At 40.2% G+C, this 16,744-nt stretch overlaps 1 long non-coding RNA gene across 1 annotated transcript in view; it reads left to right on the top strand.

The window, feature by feature from the left end:
• LOC147366220 (uncharacterized) overlaps positions 1 to 12,981 on the top strand; it is a 122,378-nt gene extending 109,397 nt beyond the window's left edge. Inside the window, exon 4 of the long non-coding RNA XR_015133267.1 lies at positions 12,761 to 12,981. This is a non-coding gene — a long non-coding RNA (uncharacterized LOC147366220). The remainder of the gene's footprint in view (positions 1 to 12,760) is intronic.
• The last annotated feature ends 3,763 nt before the right edge of the window (positions 12,982 to 16,744 follow it).

The following is a 16,744-nucleotide window of genomic DNA, read 5'->3' as shown; positions in this document are numbered from 1 at the left end:
TATACATTCTATATTATAATTAATATTATTTTTGCTGCTGTGCTGGCCCTTCATTGCTGCACAAGGGCTTTCTCTACTTGTGACAAACAGGGGCTACTCTGTAGCTTCATTGCAGGGGCTTTTCACTGCAGTGGCTTGTCTTGTTGTGGAGTACAGGCTCTAGGGCGCACAGGCTTCAGCAGTTGTGGTGTAAAGTCTTAGTTGTTCCGGGACACGTGAGATCTTCCCAGATCAGGGATTGAACCCATGTCCCCTGCACTGGCAGGTGAACGCTTAACCACTGGACCACCATGGAAGCCCCCATCCTATTCTTTAATATGTAGATATTACAGTTTACTTTGCCGGTATCTAATCATCTTTTTTTCACACTTCTGTTGTGAGAAAAAATTCCACAGTAAGCATCTTTGTAACTAAATATCTATGTACTTTCCTTTTATTATTTCCTTAAGATACACTTCTAAATGTGAAAATTCTATGCCAAGGATTTGCAGGTTTTTAGAACAAATTTTCATGGAATTTTAAACATATGCCAAATTTCCTTTCAGAAACTTTGTATTACCTTTCTCTTCCCCACTAATAGTGTTTGAAAGGTTAGATTTCCCCTTCTCTTGACAATACTGGATATTGAAAGTGAAGGTCACTCAGTTGTGTCTGACTCTTTGTGACGCCATGGATTATACAGTTCATGGAATTCTTCAGGCCAGAATGCTGGAGTGGATAGCCTTTTCCTTCTCCAGGGGATCTTCCCAACCCAGAGATTGAACCCAGGTCTCCCACATTGCAGGCGGATTCTCTGCCAGCTGAGCCACAAGGGAAACCCATGTTTTAGTATCTGAAGCTACAGTATTCCATAGAATAGAGCTACAACATTTAACTTATTCCTTCTAATGATGAAGACATAACTCGCCACTAGCTCTCCTCTGTGATAGATGGTGTTAGTGTGACTATGCCGGTATATGTCCACGGACACCACTGGGTGAGTGTCTTTGGGACAGGGTTCTCAGCCATTTCTGTGCTGTGACCTCTGTAGCAGTCTGGTGAAGCCAGTAGACTCATCTCAAAATGTGTTTTTAAATGCATAAGATAAAATACATGGGGTTACAAAAGGAATACTTCTTTTTTAATGAATTAAATGTGTAATAACTAGCCATAAATAATAATGAAAACATTTATGATTTCTATTCATCCCAATGTCCCAAATGCTATCAATATTAGTGTGGTTTGTTGTTTATATACATAATCAAAGAAAATGCTAGATTTCTTTAGCATAAATTAACTCTTCCTTTGGGAGAATTTCCCTTTGCCTTCATGTTTCTGGGCACCTCCTGGGTGGAATTAGCTGTACCCTCATTCCATTTTTGGCTCACATCAACGTACTGAATGAACATGTCTGACAACCAAGGCTGTGTTTTATCTTCCTCTATCATTTGGTCATAGGTACAAGGTGAGGCATCAGTGCAATAAAAGTAGGAGGTATGGGTGCTTGGACCACCTGTTGATGTAATTTACTCGAGCCCTGGGCCATGCTGGACCTGATCCTCTATATACCACTTACGTTTTATGATGGGTTACTGCTACATCCATCTGAATTTATGGCTTAATGGGTCTTTTAAACTCTCATTCATGATGTGTAGGTTGCTTAGATCACACAGTCATTTGATGTCTCATGACAGTCTCTACTGGGGCCTAGCTTTTCAAATGGCAAGTTGTTCTCAGCTGCCAAAGACATCACTTTCTACCAGAATCCTAGGGTCTGAGTTGCAACTCTCCTATTGAGGTCCTCCAGTGATCCTTAACATCCTCTTTTTAAATAAAAATTTTTTAAGTTTATATGTTGTATGTCCATTTTTATTCAGTCCAAGAAATTTTCTTCTTCTTCTAATTTTGGCCGCAAAGTATGCAGTATCTCAACTCCCTGACCAGGAATCAAATCTGCCACTCTGCAGTGGAAGCTCAGAGTCTTAACCACTGGACTGCCAGGGAAGCCCCTGAGTCTTAACATCATTAAATCCTTAAATATCAAGGATACATCTAATCTCACTGGTTCTTGGTTAGCATATGACTTGAGTGACTTAAAATTGTAGATGCACGTTCTCTTCCTTTAGGCCCCACTCAGAGCTTGCAGTCTTTTGAACTGCTTAATAAATGGGTTGGGGTAGTATTCCCAAGTTTAGTATTATATTGCCTCCAAAATCTAAAGAGACCCCAAGCTCTGCCCCTTGGTGGTGGTGGTGCAAGGACAAAAACTTGTTCTATTCCATAGGTGGCCTGTCTGTGACATTGCAGACTGCTGGCCCTCTAAAAGTTTCACTGAAGTAGCAAGCCTGTGAATCTTTGTATTGTTTATCTCCTACTCTCTGGCAAGCAAGGTTCTTACTAAGGCATCCAGAATACTTGTCACTTTCTATTCACCAAGTCTACTTAGCATGATGTTATAGAGGACCAGCTTGATTTTCTGGAGAATATCAAGATGATCAGGAATTTGGAGACAATATTATAAAGAAAGCAGAAGTGTTTAAAAGCTGTGAGTCAAGACAGTAAAATGTACTACTGTCCTTCTCACATAAATTTTTTGGATCCTCTTTATTGTTGGGCAAGAGCTGTATACTGTATACCAGAGCTTGTATTGATCATTTCTATTAACCAAACTACATCCGGTCCATCAATTTCAGTTGGAGCTAGCAAGTGGTTAAGTTTAAAATATCACCATTAACCAACATGATCTATCTGATGTTTAACCAACACGATCTATCTGGTGTTTGCAGGTGCCACACAGGTGAATTAAACAGGGAAACCAACACTCTGATTCCTCTAAATATTTGAGTTGTGTGAATTCTCGAAATTCCTCTTGAGATGTGTTTGGTTTGCTATCTTCGCACTTAGACTGACTACAATGGGGGACATTTTCAAGGATTTCTTTGTAGCCTTTCTTACCATGTTAACTTTTACATAGTAGGTCATGGAATGTGAAAATTCTGCCAAATGATAAGTATGTCCATTCAAATTTCACTCTTGGGGACTGGAGAAATAACCACAGAATAGGTTATTTCCTACCTTTAGGATTCTATTCTATTCTGCAGAGTTTGGGGGATCATAGTAACAGTGGACTTGTGCCAAGCATAAAGACGTTACCTGACACCCATTAAGTCCTTACCCATGCAGAGGTCTATGATGGCATCTTGTTTGACTCTGTTTGTGTCAGTTCAGACCCCATTATGTAACCGTCCTCACAAAGTCTAGGAAGAGGGCCTTCCTTTGTGGTTTAGTGGTAGCTTAGTGGTGGAGAATCTGCCTGCCAACGCAGGACACACAGGTCTGATTCCTGATCAGGAAGCTCCCATATGCCACCAAGCAATTAAGCCTGTGCACCACGACTGTTGAACCTGTGCTCTAGAGTCTGGAAGCCACAACTCCTGAAGCCTTAGAGCCCTAGAGCCTGTGCTCCACAAAAAAGAAGCCACCGCAATGAGAAGCCCATGCGCTGCAACCAGAGCATAGCTCCCGCTCTTTGCAACTAGAGAAAAGCCTGTGCAGCAACAAAGACCCAGTGCAACCAAAAATAAAGTAATTAATTAATTTTTAAAAAGTGTAGAAAGACTGTTTTCTCCACTGTAAAGTTTCTATCATAAATGGCTGCAAAGGCTTTTGAAGAAAGACTGTGATTGGGTATCCCTCTGTCTTGCTCCTAGGAAGGTCATAGTCTATAACCATTGCCGCAGATTTCTGTAAAGACACTATGTTTGCTATCCTAGCCTTGCTGTCTATTACAGGAATTATGTCCATGTTGACTCTGTCAAGTGCCATTCCCAGGACCATGATGTTGTAGAATTCTGTCATCTCTGCTCGTTTCAAGGCAGCACCTCTTCAACACGTAGAGGAAATGTGTCACTGAATTTCTCAAAGATCCCAATGCAAACTTCTCCTTTTTATAAAAGTTTTTGGCTGCACTGGGTGTTAGTTGTGGCATGCAGGATCTTTTACTTGCAGCATGCAAACTTAGTTGCAGCATGTGGGATCCAGTTCCCTGACCAGGGATCGAAGCCAGGAGTATTGGGAACATAGAGTTTTAACCATTGGACCACCAGGGAAGTGCCCTAATGCAACCTTCTTGATGTGTTTCTTATCCCTTCAGTGAAGTAAGTGTTCTTTAGGACTTCCTGGGGAGTATGGTCAGATAGTGGATTCTCGAATCATTTGTAAGAAGTGTGGTAAATCTATCTTAACATTTTCATCCCCCCTGAGTTTTAGGAGCTCTTCTTCACTATTCAGCGAAAGCAGTTCTGGCATCTTGACCTTGCTTTCAGTAAGACATTTCACTGGCCACAATTCAAGAGTCCATCTCAGCAGCATGTTAGGGTAACTCCAGATTTCCTTTGCAGGAGGCATAACCCCAGGACACAGGAGAGTGCTCCAGTGTGGACGAGTTCTCCACTATGCAGATTTAGAGATTTATATTTTTTGCCCTTATTGTCACCCTGATTGACCACTGTCAAGATACACTTCCACACGTGTTCTTCCACTCCTTGCCAGCACTTATTATTCTGGTCCTGTGATTGTTTTGACTGTATAAGCTATTTCCTCCCAGAGTAGGAAATGTTTTTTTCCCAGTAAACCCTTGTTATTCTTGAGGCAGTGAAGGTTGTGGTGGCAGATCTTAAATAGACAAAGCATTGTCTTACAAAAGGCCTAACTCAGGTGAGGTTTTGCAAAGCTTCCAGCCATTGTGAATTTTTCTCTAGCAAGGGGGAAAGGATTGCTGCTTCTGGCAGAACTTTCATGGAAATTTGGGGATTTAAGATATTTTGGTGTATCCACCCAAATGTCACTATCCCAGATGTCAGGGTACAGCTTTCCCTAGCAGGGCTCTGACTTTGGCATAGAAGACTTTTGAGGTTGTGCCTTCACTCTCCTTTGCAGTTTTGCCACCTTTCCTGTTAAATCTGGGGCCTGATTTTGTAACCATATTTTGCCCTACAGCTATAGGAAATGAGGGTCGTTTAAAAATTTTTCCTCTGTCTCCTTTTATTCACTTTTTTTTATCAAGGTATAATTTATATTGTTGTTGCTTAGTCACTAAGTCATGTCTGACTCTTTGCAACCTCATGGACTGTAGCCTACCAGGCTCCTTTGTTCATGGGATTTCCCAGGCAAGAATACTGGAGTGGGTAGCCATTCCCTTCTCCAGGGGATCTTCCTGCATGGCAGGCAGATTCTTTACTGCTGAGCTACCAGGGAAGCCCAGTACAATTTATATACAACAAAGTAGATACATACTAGATGTAGAGCTTGCTGTACATTTATATTTACATACACTCCTATAACTGCTCCCCAATCAGGATACAGACCATCTCCAACATCCTAAAAGGCATCTTCATACCCCCACCCAATCAACATTTTCCCCACAAGGTCATCACTGTTTGATCTCTCTCATCACAAGTGCATTTTTCCTATCTGCTGCTGCTGCTGCTGCTGCTAAGTCGCTTCAGTCGTGTCCGACTCTGTGTGACCCCATAGACGGCAGCCCACCAGGCTCCCCCGTCCCTGGGATTCTCCAGGCAAGAACACTGGAGTGGGTTGCCATGTCCTTCTCCTATGTACTTTGTATGAATGGATTTGTGGTTTGTACTTCAGTTCATCACTATGTCTGTGAGGTGTATTCATGTTGTTGTGGGAAGCAGTTGCTCTTGTTCATTGCTGTTTGGCATTCCATAGTCAACACAGGTCATTTATCCATACTCTTATTGATGGATATTTGGGTTATTTCCAGTTTGTGTTATTATGATAAAACTGCTATGTACATTCTTTCATATGACTTTTGGTGAACATGAATGTTCATTTCTTTTGGGAGTACAATTTTCTCAGAGTAGAATTGCTTAGTTTTTGGACCATATGTACATATAACTTTAGTTAAATAGTGCCAAGCAGGTTCCCAAAGTGGTTGTACTGATTTAAATGCCCCACCAGCAACAAATTCCAGTTGCTGCACATCCTTACCAGGTATTTACTTCATACCGACAGTTCTTTTCTTCTAAGTCATTCTTGTGGGAGTGTAGTTGTATTAAATTGTAGGTTTTTAATGTGCATTTCCTTGATGAATAATGACATTAATCATCCTTTCATATGCTTTTTGCCATTTGTTTACCCTTGTAAAAAGTGTTTTGGAGACAGGTTTCTTTCAGTTGAAGTATAGTTGTATTAGTTTCCATAGCTTCTGGTGTATATATAGCACAGTGATTCAGTGTACATACGTATCCGTAGTCTTTTTCATACTCTTTTCCATTCTGGCTTATTATAGGATATTGAATCTAGTTCTTTGTAATAGATTGCAGGACCTTGTTGTTTATCTATTTTACATATAGTAGCTGGTGATCTTCTAATCCCAAACTCCTAATTTACCCCTCCCCCACTTCCCTTCCCCTTCGGTAACCATAAGTTTATTTTCTATGTCTGTGTGTCTACTTCCCTCCCCCTTCAGTAACCATAAGTTTATTTTCTGTGTCTGTGTGTCTGTTTCTGTTTCATACACAAGCTCATCTGTGTCACATTTTGGATCCACATATAAATGACAGCACATAGTCTTTGTCATTCTCTTTCTGACTTACTTAGCATGATGATCTCTGGGTCCATCCGTGTTGTTGCAAATGGCATTATTTCAAGCCTTTTTATGACTGAGTGGTATTCCATTGTGCATGTATACCAAATGGAGGCAGTTTTAAAAAATCCAGCTATATGAGTTTTTTTTTTTTCTTATTGATTTGTAGGAATTCTTTATGTTTCTGAACCTACATACTTTGAATACATACTCCAAGTCCTTGGCTTGCCTTTTAAAAAACTCTCTTAATGGTATCTTGATGAACAGAAGTTCTTTGTTTTAATGAAGTCCAATTTATCAATCGTCTCTTATAGTTAACGCTCTCTGAGTTCTCTTTAACCCCAGGGTCATGAATATGTTCTCATTTATTTTCTTCTAAAAGCTTTATTGTTTGTTTTTTCCTTAATTTTTAAATTTTTTATTGGAGTGTAGTTGATTTACAACATTGTATTAGTTTCAGATGTACAGCAAGTTGAATCAGTGATAGATATACATATGGCCACTCTTTTTTAGATTCTTTTCCCATTTAGGTCATTACAGAATATTGAGTAGAGTTCCTGGTGCTTAAAACCTCATTGTTTTAATATTTACATTTAGGTCCATGATCCATCTAGAATTACTTTTGGAATATAGTGTGAAGTAAGAGGTCAAAGTTCACCTTTTCCATATGGATGTCTAGTAGATCCAGCACCAATTATGGAAAAGACACTCACCTGGAAGACTTTTTATTTTTATAGTGGACTTTGCATTATATTTGAATTACATGAATATGTTTTCTTTTATCAAGACTTTAAAAGCAGTTAACAGAAGCCAAACCATTCTATAATTTTTGTAATTACTATTGCCATCTGTTCCAGTCCCAAATTACCACATAACCCATGCTATGCCTTCTACTTTCGCCACATTCCAATCCAACAGGGACGATTACAGTTTATGAAGCCATTATTGCCAGAGACCATAACCATCTCACATACTACCAACAATGAGGTTCTTCTTGCTGCATGACCAGTGGGTGATCCAGCTTTAGAATTGTCTTAAGGGCTTTCTTTCAATGGCTACTTCTGGTGTCAACTTGTTTATTCTGGGTTTTCCCCAAAGCAGAGCCTGGGTCTAGAGTTACATGCAAGTAGTTTATTTGGGATGTGATTCAAGGAAGCAGAAAGGAGGGATGAAAGAAAGTGAACCAGGGGAGGAGAGAAAGGCACACAGGGCTGCGTTATTAGGAGATTGATTGGTACTTGTTCCTGCTGAGACCTTCTGCAGACCTCTGTCACAGGGACTAGATCAGAAGAGAAGCATTGCCTCTCACTGCCGGTTTGTACTTCTGGGTGTGTTGTGTCAGTCCCAGTGGGCTCCCATGTTGCCCTATACCACTGGTCCAGAGAAACCCTGCATAGGAAACAAGAGTGTGTGTACACTCTCAAGTGAGATGCTAAAAAAAAAAAAGAGTGGAAGCCTGTGTGAAAGCAGTCATATCACAATCAGATGTGATTGGAAATGTACACAAAAGGTTTCCAAGGCATGGGTTGATATAGTTCATGGGACCCAAGGGTGACAATGCAGCTGATATCAAATGTATCTGCAGTCAATACTTAAAATCTCATTAGGTACTCCCTCCACATCTGCTGTTTTCTGTACATCTCCTTCATTTCCAGCTCCTGTATAGTTTTGTCTGATTCACAAATGCAGGGTGAGTAGGAAATGACCATCCATGTCTTTCGTGTTTACATGTTCCATATTCAATATTGCCACCAGACTGAAACAAAGCTCTTTGTTCCGAGTTCAAATTCCCTGAAATTCAGTGTGAGCAGATATAACTTACGCTATGTCTGAATAGAAGTGTTGATCATCACTGTGTGTTTTTGCCAACCCTCTCTTCCCTTTGCTATGAGAATATTAAAGAAGAAATTTGTGGCAGAAAAAAATTGCCATAAACCCGTGACTCATAAACAATGAATATATCTTTTATTATCTAAGTTGCTGTGATTTGGGAATTGTTACTAGTAAATGTTGACTAATCCACATACCATTATGACTGCTGATAATCATGTTTTGACTACAGTTATCAACTGGGTCAATCTGACTCAGATATCTTTTATAATTATCTAGGGAGCTCTTTAACTCAAGAATTTTTAATAAATTAATAAATTAAATTAATAAATAAAGGGATAAGATTAACTAGATTTACTGGGAACCTCACCATAAACATGTACCACATAAGTTTTATTCAGTAGTTATCTTAAATATACTCAAGATATTAAGCTCTTTAGGTGATAAGTAAAAGGGACATCTTTCAGCAAAGTTTAGCAATGGTGATGATTATAAAAATGTAATTGATGAAAAGAGATAGACTCTCAAAGGCAGTTAAGACCAATAGATATCTTCAGATTCTGGAACATGCCCAAGGCAGTACAGACACAGTTACATGTGGTCACACAGAGTTGTAAGTGCCCTGGTGTTAATATGACTCTAATAGTCTTGATCTCTGCTTCTCTTAGTGTCTTTTCGCTTCTCTTTCTGCTACCATCTGGCTTCCCTACAGTCTTCTTTGTACCTTTTCTCTTCCTCATAGCCCTTGGTGTATCTATACTTTCGGGTTTTTTTAGTGCCTTCTGCTTGCTTGTAAGTTTGGTTTGCCCTTGTTTCCTTCTAGGACATCTTTGAAACTTCAGCTCCCAATATTAGTTGCCTCATCTCTATTCTCCCTTTTCAAACTCCTGATTTTATTTCATCCGGATGTGGTTGAGTAGTGTCCCCCTGAATTCATGTCCACTCAGAACCTCAGAATGTGACCTTCTTTGAGATAAGGGCTTTTGAAGATGCGATTAAGGCATGGATATTGAGATGAGTAGCCATCATGGTCAACAGAAGAGTCCAAAATGCTGTACTTGGATGCAATCTCAAAAACAACAGAATGATCTCTGTTTGTTTTCAAGGCAAACCATTCAATATCACAGTAATCCAAGCCTATGCCCCAACCAGTAACACTGAAGAAGCTGAAGTTGAACGGTTCTATGAAGACCTACAAAGACCTTTCAGAACTAACACCCAAAAAAGATGTTCTTTTCATTATAGGGGACTGGAATGCAAAAGTAGGAAGTCAAGAAACACCTGGAGTAACAGGCAAATTTGGCCTTGGAGTACAGAATGAAGCAGGGCAAAGGCTAATAGAGTTTTGCCAAGAGAACACACTGGTCAGAGCAAACACCCTCTTCCAACAACACAAGAGAAGAGTCTACATGTGGACACCACCAGATGGTCAACACTGAAATCAGATTGATTGTATTCTTTGCAGCCAAAGATGGAGAAGCTCTATACAGTCAGCAAAAACAAGACCGGGAGCTGACTGTGGCTTAGATCATGAGCTCCTTATTGCCAAATTCAGACTTACGTTGAAGAAAGTGGGAAAAACCACTAGACCATTCAGGTATGACCTAAATCAAATCCCTTATGATTATACAGTGGAAGTGAGAAATAGATTTAAGGGACTAGATCTGATAGACAGAGTGCCTGATGAACTATGGATGGAGGTTCGTGACATTGTACAGGAGACAGGGATCAAGACCATCCCCATGGAAAAGAAATGTAAAAAAGCAAAATGGCTGTCTGGGGAGGCCTTACAAACAGCTGTGAAAAGAAGAGAAGTGAAAAGCAAAGGAGAAAAGGAAAGATATAAGCATCTGAATGCTGAATTCCAAAGAAAGCAAGGAGAGATAAGAAAGCCTTCCTCAGCGATCAATGCAAAGAAATAGAGGAAAACAACAGAATGGAAAAGACTAGAGATCTCTTCAAGAAAATCAGAGATACCAAAGGAACATTTCATGCAAAGATGGGCTCGATAAAGGACAGAAATGGTATGGACCTAACAGAAGCAGAAGATATTAAGAAGAGGTAGCAAGAATACACAGAAGAACTGTACAAAATAGAGCTCATGACCCGGATAATCACGACAGTGTGATGACTGACCTAGAGCCAGACATCCTGGAATGTGAAGTCAAGTGGGCCTTAGAAAGCATCACTACAAACAAAGCTAGTGGAGGTGTTGGAATTCCAGTTGAGCTGTTTCAAATCCTGAAAGATGATGCAGTGGCCACAGGACTGGAAAAGGTCAGTTTTCATTCCAATCCCAAAGAAAGGCAATGCCAAAGAATGGTCAAACTTCCGCACAATTGCACTCATCTCACATGCTAGTAAAGTAATGCTCAAAATTTTCCAAGCCAGGCTTCAGCAATACGTGAACCATGAACTTCCAGATGTTCAAGCTGGTTTTAGAAAAGGCAGAGGAACCAGACATCAAATTGCCAACATCCGCTGGATCATGGAAAAAGCAAGAGAGTTCCAGAAAAACATCTATTTCTGCTTTATTGACTATGCCAAAGCCTTTGACTGTGTGGATCACAATAAACTGTGGAAAATTCTGAAAGAGATGAGAATACCAGACCACCTGATCTGCCTCTTGAGAAACCTTTATGCAGCTCAGGAAGCAACAGTTAGAACTGGACATGGAACAATAGGCTGGTTCCAAATAGAAAAAGGAGTATGTCAATATTGTCACCCTATTTATTTAACTTATATGCAGAGTACATCATGAGAAACACTGGGCTGGAAGAAGCACAAGCTGGAATCAAGATTATCGGGAAAAATATCAATAGCCTCAGATATGCAGATGACACCTCCCTTATGGCAGAAAGTGAAAAGGAATAAAAAACCTCTCGATAAAAGTGAAAGAAGAGAGTGAAAAAGTTGGCTTAAATCTCAACATTCAGAAAACTAAGATCATGGCATCTGGTCCCATCACTTCATGGCAAATAGATGGGAAACAGTGGAAACAGTGTCCACTTTATTTTTGGGGGCTCCAAAATCACTGCAGGTGGTGATTGCAGCCATGAAATTAAAAGGTGCTTACTCCTTGGAAGGAAAGTTATGACAAACCTAGATAGCATATTCAAAAGCAGAGACATTATTTTGTCAACAAAGGTCTGTCTAGTCAAGGCTATGGTTTTTCCTGTGGTCATGTATGGATGTGAGATTTGGACTGTGAAGAAAGCTGAGCACCAAAGAATTGATGCTTTTGAACTGTGGTGTTGGAGGAGACTCTTGAGAGTCCCTTGGACTGCAAGGAGATCCAACCAGTCCGTCCTAAAGGAGATCAGTCCTGGGTGTTCATTGGAAGGACTGATGCTAAAGCTGAAACTCCAATACTTTGGCCACCTCATGCAAAGAGCTGACTCATTGGAAAAGACCCTGATGCTGGGAGGGATTGGGGGCAGGAGGAGAAGGGGATGACAGAGGATGAGACGGCTGGATGGCATCACCAACTCGATGGACATGAGTTTGAGTAAACTCTGGGAGTTGGTGATGGACAGGGAGGCCTGGTGTGCTGTGATTCATGGGGTTGCAAAGAGTTGGACACAACTGAGAGACTGAACTGACTGATTGAGATGGGATCATCCTAGAATAAGGTGAACCCTAATCCAATCATGAGCATCGTTATGAAAGGCAAAGAAGAAGAAATGGGGTCACAGAGAGGGTAAAGGTCTGTAAAGATGGAGGCAGAGATTAGATGGTGGCCACATGCCAAGGAATGCTAGGAATTGTCAGCCATCTGAAGCCAGGAGAGAAACATGGAATAGATTCTCCCTTAGAGCCTCCAGAAGAACCAACCCTGCGAACACCTTCATTTCAGACTTCCGGCCTCTAGAATTGTGAGAGAATACATTTCTGTTTTAGGTCATCCAGCTTGAGGTAATTTGTCATGGCAATTATAGCAAACAGTAACCCAGCTTATCTCTGAGGGTTTTTAATATTCCTAGGCCATTGCCCGGAGAAGGCAATGGCACCCTACTCCAGCATTTTTGCCTGGAAAATCCCATGGACGGAGGAGCCTGGTGGGCCGCAGTCCATGGGGTCGCTAAGAATTGGACAAGACTCAGCGACTTCACTTTCACTTTTCACTTTTCGCTTTCATGCATTGGAGAAGGAAATGGCAACCCACTCCAGTGTTCTTGCTTGGAGAATCCCAGGGATGGGGGAGCCTGATGGGCTGCCTATGGGGTCGCACAGAGTCAGAGACGACTGAAGCGACTTAGCAGCAGCAGTAGCAGCTAGGGATTGGTTCAACCAGAGTGAATACTGCAGTTGTATGGAGTCTACTTTCTCTTTCCACAGAAACCCCTAGCAATAAGGACATGATTGTAAGCCTGGAGATGCCAGAGGCTACCACATGAATCTTAAGAATGAAGCTGACACAGCAGAAGGCTGAGCCAAGAAATAAAGAGAAACTGAATTTTGATTACATTTTTGGAACCCCTGGATCAAGCCACTCATGACACTAAACAACCCCAAGGCTTTTCTGCTACATGAATAAATAAATTTTCTTTCCTAGTTAAGTGAGTTTGCATTTGAGTTCTCTGTTACTCACAACAACAGGATACTAACCAAGGCAAAATCTTTTACCTCAAGTGTTTATTATAACTATAAAACAAAAACAAAATTTTAAATTAGATGCTAACTTAATTACCAAACTAGAGAATTTCAAATCAACAGTGTTATAGACCTCATTTTACTGAGACTAAATTTCATTTCTCAGTTTGAATGCGGTGTTGGCTAATATGTTGTGGGAGTTCTGCCTGCCTTTGTGTCCTACACAGAAGGTGTATGCTATGCAGTGAATCATTTCTTCATTGCTTTTCTCTATTTGAACTATTGCAAAATTTTTATTCACAGAGCTTACTGTGACAGCATTCAGTCTCCTCTTGGGACAGATATATAATTTACACAATAAGTCAGCCTCTTTACTCTTCTTAGTCACTATGTCAAAGAAGAATATCATTGTACTTGCCTTTCAAATTATATTGATATCAAATTAAAGTTTCATTTTATTAAATTACTTAAGTCAAAGTCTTTGATATATGAAAATATTTTAAACCATGAATGGAAAATAAAGCTTTGTGTTTATAACAAGAGACAAATTCAACTGTGGTGTTTTTGTCAACTGCCCATTAGGACATGCCAACTCTTGGTAAGTAGGCAAGCCTATGATGTCTAGACTTGCTTAATTTGTGGCCCTTTTTCTGCACCTTCCACTGACTCCCACTTCCGTCCCATGATTCCCATCATTGGTGTGGTCTATTAGGTCTGTTAGGTGTTTTATACTAATTGCACAATTGTCTACAATTGCATGAAGTCCTCAGACTACTTCTCATACTGCTATATTTGTGCTACTTATTTTATCCAGCAATGGTGCATTACTTATTGCTCTAAAAATCCTGCAAAGATCTCAAAAACACTGGCTTCTAACAGGAAGCATTTATATTCTTTCTCACAGGCCTGCAGGTTGGCAGAGACAGCTCTGGTTTAGGTCACAGTTCACCTTGTCCTGGCTCTTGGCTTTAGGTCAAGTGTAGGACAGCCTGGGTATCTTACTCTGGGGCCCACACTGATGGGGAGCAGCTAACTGGCACATGCCTCTTCATGGCAATAATAGGAGTGCTAGAGACTGAGCCAAAGAATGCGAGGACATTCAGGTCCTTTGTGCATGTCGTGTTCACTGACATCCCATTGACCAGAGCAAATTTCATGGCACAACGTCAATAGAGTGAGGAAATATACTGATCCACTCTAGTGTGCTGTAGGTTTACACGGCTGAGGGATGGGGGGAAGAATTGTGAACAATAATCCGATCTAGTACATATGGCTTCACTTTGTATGAATTCTGTCTCTGCTTCTCCAACCCTCTGATCTCAATTTCTATTGCTAATATACCCTGTGGGAGTGAGAGGGTTTTCTATAGCTAGTTTGGATTTTAAAGGAAGAGAATAGTTTCCAGATAGCTTAATGGCTATAAATCCAGTAGCTGTTACAGCTGAGTTTCCATTTTGGCTCAAACCTCTAGCTTTGTTGGTTTATTTCTAAGATAAAGTTAATATTTTAGAATATATTGATTTAATTTTGTGTTTTAATGCAGTAAAGAAATGTACATGATTCTATTATTTGATGTATCCTTAAATATACGATATAACTAGTAAGACAACAAGGGGTCTTATTCACTGCCAGGTTTGTAGGACCTAGCACGGTGCTGGGCACGTAAGGTATGCTTGATAAATACTTGTTACTTGAAGTACATTGCTTTCTTATTTGTTAATGGTTGTTACTGATCAGTAAGTAGTAACTTGTACTTGAACAGACATTTTCTTTTTCAATATAATGATGTATTTATAATTAATTTCATCCATGTGTTAACTGTACCGAAAAGGTAATTATATTATATATAGGAAAGTGATGAGTTTATGTTTGTATTTTTCAGGACTAATACAAATTGTTGATTGTGGATTTTCTCAGGTTTGTTTTAAAAATCACTTACATATCCTTTTGATGTGCTAAGAGTCCTTTGAAGAAGATCTAAAAGGGTATTTGGAAATATGTACCAATATAGGCAAAATCTACTAACTTTCAAGTTTACAAATATCAGCCAGTGAAAATGCCATTTTAAATTGCTTTAAAAAAGCATTTAAAATTCAAATTACGCATGATATAAAGGGATCATAGTGCAGAAGAAGGTAGTAAAAAGAATAAATGCTCCTTGAAAGATTATTTCCTTCTTAGAAGAAAGTAAAGTAATTCCTGGAGTTGATTTTATGAAAACTGAACACATCGTAAAACAAAATGAGCTTAATTGAAAGATAGTTTGCTTTTTATAGTAGGTCATGTGCTTAAGGAGAAGAGCAAGACTGAAGTAATTAAATGCCTTCTTGGGTTTTTTTCAATGATTCTGAAAGTTCAGGCTATTTCCTTTGCTTTCTTACAGGAAACATTTATTATAGCTTAAACATGCACGAATGTCTTGGGTGGTAATCATCTTGCCAGATACACTTATGGCATAAAGAAAGGAAGGAAACTAATATTCATGAAGTGTCTACTATATGCCTGGTAAGGTGTTAGAAGCAAAAATTTGTTAAGGTGAAAAATATTTTCATTTCAGAAAAGAGGGAAGTAGGCTCAGAAAGTTTAAATGTCAGGGTTTTTTGACCCCAAAATCATGTTCTTTGGCATGAGCCAAAACGGGAGAAAACCATCCATTTGATGGTGTGGTCAATTGGCATGAACTCCACTCGCAAGTTCAATAATTGCAGTGTAGTAAAACCAAGTTTTGTTTAGAGATAAACAAACACGTATTCCATGTGTTCTGCACTAGACAAATCGCAGTGGTCCAGAGTCCTGCAGTGGGTATCCCCCAGTGCCACATAAGAGGCACTGAGGAATGGTTCAGATATGAATCTAACCACTAAATGCTCCCCAGGCTTGGACTCCAGTTGACACATTGGTTCCTCCTGGTTGGAGTTTCTGTTTGTGGTCATCCCTGCTGTGTCTGCAATGCTGACCTTACCCCTCGCCTCCAAATCCACCTCCTCTTCTGGCGGTGCCTCGTTGTCCTGGTGCTTCCAGACTCACTTTCCTAATTTGTTGAGGCCTCCAGACATTCTGTTTGGACATTTCTTGATTTAGAAGAAGGCTTCCAAATTCCATCTAATCCAGGCAAAGGTATCTCTTTTTATCAAGTACTTATCCTTCCTTGATTATCGATTATAACATTTAACTAGTACTTGTTGTCTTTTATTTTTTAATTTAATTTTTTAGCTGCACAATGAAGCAGGCAGGGATCTTAGTTTCCCAAACAGGAATTGAACCTGCAGCCCCTGCAGTGGAAGCGCAGAGCCTTTACCACCTCGTCCACCGGACCACAAGTCCCCTAGTGCCTGTGGTCTTTATAATCTGCTACTAATCTTTCCATCCTGTCCCCTCAAAGCACGTGTAATCTACCTAAGGGGAAAAGTTATTTACATAAAAATAAAAGTTGCCCTAAAAGAGCCATGACTACAAACAGTAAGTGGTAAGAGACTTCCTGGGAGGGAAGGAGGAACCTGAACTGTGGTTCTCAGGGAGCTGAGACTAGAGCTGGCCTTGAAAGGGCTTGTTGACCAGAGGTCCCCCACCCAAGTCTAACATCACGCTCTAGCCTGCATTAACAGACACATCAAAGATGAGAGGAGCACAATGGGGCTGCCATTCTGGAGGAACAAAGGCATCCACATACTCCTTCTCCTGTGCTGAGTCATCTTCCCTCTCCCCCTGTGGAACTTGAAGAGGGTTTGC

The sequence above is a fragment of the Bos grunniens genome, chromosome 9, assembly GCF_055505025.1.
Source record: "Bos grunniens cultivar Pamir isolate PY7600 chromosome 9, Bosgru_T2T1.0, whole genome shotgun sequence".
Lineage (NCBI taxonomy): Eukaryota > Metazoa > Chordata > Mammalia > Artiodactyla > Bovidae > Bos > Bos grunniens.
This window is presented reverse-complemented; position numbering and strand designations above follow the sequence as displayed.